Here is a 2,997-nt window from a genome sequence, read left to right as displayed (position 1 = left end):
AAGCAAGCTGACCAAAATCACAAAGAAAAAAATTACCATGTTCTCCTTTAGGGGCGGATCCTAGCCTATGACATTTACGTGCATATATGTAATCAGCTAAGTGTGGGTATAGTATAATACTTAGAAAGGAGACCAAGAAGAGTCACATTAGGTGCTGGGACGGTGGAACCCGGCCATGCACACACGCGTCGTCAAAGAGGAAATAGCTAATTTTTTTCTGGTCTCGGCTCTGCCGTAGCACTTTTTCTTTTCTTGTGGTGGATAAGTTCACGATAAGGTAACTAAAGCATAGAACTCTAAGGAGGCTCCGTGGACTCTGAGTGTCATCCATCTATGTCACATGTGAGCACTGAGTCTAGTTAGACTTGCCTGCATGAGCACGGATGGGAAGTTATTTACTGGGATATAGGCAACATGCCAGTGGCTGCATGAAAGAAGAAAATGGCCTCTGTTCCCCAGCAGCCATCAATGATCTCTCAGGGAGGCTGGGGCTCCTGGGTCCCCCCACTACATGGAATGTTGATGGGGCCAGTTGTGTGCAGCTCTTTTGCAGAAAACCACAGCTGCCGTGAATTCATGAGCGCAATGTCTGTGTCACGAGAGTAGAGGGGGCTTATTGGGAAGAAGGGGCTTCAGTGGGAGGAGGAGGGTGAGGAAGGGGACCGAGGAGGAATACCACTAAATTCACACACGTATATGAAGCTATCAGAGAGTAAAAGTGGGAAAATGTGACTCTGTGTGTGTGTTTGTGTGTCTATGTGTACGTGTCTGCTTTTCTGTATGTGTATGTGTATGTATGTATATGTATGCATGTGTTTGTCTATATATGTGCATATATGTATGCATGTGCTTTGTGTATATGTATATGTAGGTGTGTTCATGTGTATGTGTGTGGGCATGTGTGTGTTTCTGTGTTCTTGTGTGTATATGTGTGTGCATGTGTGTGCACATGTGTGTTGTGCATGTGTATGTGTTTTTGTGCATGTGTGTATGTGTGTGTGCATGTATGTGGGCACGTGTGTGCTTGTGTGTATATATGCATGCGTGCATGTGTGAGTATATGTGTGTGTGTGCACGTATGTGTGCGTGTGTGTGTACGGGATCCACTGTCCCTACCTCCCAGGCCCCGAGATCGTGAGCATGGGCCACCATGCCTGACTTTATAATGTGAACTCTGGGGCTTGAACTCAGGTCTCTGTGCCTACTGGTAAGCCCCTTACCCAATGAGCTGCCTTTCAAGTCTTCCTTTTTTTAGCATCAATTCAAAGGTGAAAGAAGAGAGTGTTTCCCTGGGGCACAGAAACAGCCGAGAGTGGCCCCCTCACTGGTAGTGACCATAGACTACCCTGGCCCTGCCAGGAGAGATGTCTGGGAAAACATGAGGAAATGTTTTTTTTTTTTCATTGATATAGAGTACCATTGATTATTATTGAATGAAATTGAGTCAAAAAGTGTGAAGTAAAAATGAAATACTCAACTTTTTAAAGATGATCCCTTCATATCTCTCAATATACTGACCAGGAAAACTATAATTTTTGTAGTGGAAAATGAAACAGGACCTCATAGAAATCTCTTTCTGTTATAATGATATAATTTTCCTTTGAAAAAAAAGTCTGTTTTCTTCAGGTCATGATGCATACCAATAAATTGATCAATATCTATTAAAATTGATCAAAAATATTTTCATAGCATTAATAAAATGGAGCTGCTAAAATTTTAAATCTCTAACCTTCACTTTGGCTTGATTTGTTTAAGACATATTTTTCTAGGCTCATTTTAGGACATATTTTTCTAGATGCTGATATAACCTTTGCAGTTATTCTAATATCAAATTCAGTGTTTGTAAATGAGAATCATGTTCTGTTATCCAAATCTTCCTATTTAATAGGAGGCATTCTCTCTCTCTCTCTCTCTCTCTCTCTCTCTTTCTGATTTAAGTGTCACCTGGACAGGAGATGCACTGTGGTTTAAGAAATGACATTTAAACAGCAGCCAGTATCACAGAATGGGATCTTCCCTGAATCTTGCCGGGCGTGGTGGCGCACACCTGTAGCCCCAGCACTCGGGAGGCAGAGGCAGGCAGATCTCTGTGAGTTCAAGGCCAGTCTGGTCTACATAGTGAGTTCCAGGACAGGACAGCTGGGGCTGTCACTGTATTACATAGGGAGACACAAAAAAGAGCAGGAAATATCACATGCTCCATGCACTTTGTATTGAGGTTTTTAACATATTAGTAGTTTAGCAATGCACCAGGAATATTTACTATTTATTTGGGAATTTCATACATGGGTATGTATTTGCATTATTTCCACTCTTCCAGGGGTTTCCCCAACTCCTCCCATGTTCTCCAACTCCCTCTTATTAATTTCTTGTACTCTTCTTTGATTATTATTGTTACGATGCACACATACATTAAATAAATAAATAAATAAATAGTGCACTGGGCCATTTAGTAGTACTTCTGTGTACCTGTGTTTAGTGCTGCCCCCTTAAGATTAGTTATCCTCTTAGGGAGCTCATCCCTGGAGAAAACAGATTCTCCCTCCCCCAGCACCCATTGATTGCCTGTAGCTCTTCACCTTGAAGTGCTATAGATGTCACCCCATGACATCTACCTTGGCATGTCAACTGATTTTTTCATTATGCAGATCTTACACTGTGGTGATTTCATGGGTGCAGTTTCCCTATCATGTCTAGTATGCATTAACTAGCAGGAGGTCTCTTGTTCTCCTGGCTCTTACATTCTTTCTGCCCCTTCTTCCATGGTGTTCCCTGAGCCTTAGGTATAAACGTTGCACTGTAGATGTGTCACTTGGGCCTGGGTACCTCATAGTCATTTAATCTTTGTGTTTGACCTGTTGCAGAACTTTGTGATAGTCTCAATCTGTTTCAAAAGAACTTTTTATAAGTGGTGAGAGGTACACTTGTTTATAAATATAAGGACGCATATTTAGAATATAGTACAAAATTACACTGGTCTAGAAGTGACAGAAAGAA

This window comes from Nannospalax galili, unplaced genomic scaffold, assembly GCF_000622305.1.
Source record: "Nannospalax galili isolate Female #2095 unplaced genomic scaffold, S.galili_v1.0 scaffold399, whole genome shotgun sequence".
Classification (NCBI taxonomy): domain Eukaryota; kingdom Metazoa; phylum Chordata; class Mammalia; order Rodentia; family Spalacidae; genus Nannospalax; species Nannospalax galili.
The sequence above is the reverse complement of the archived record's forward strand: the minus strand, read 5'-3'. Positions refer to the sequence as shown.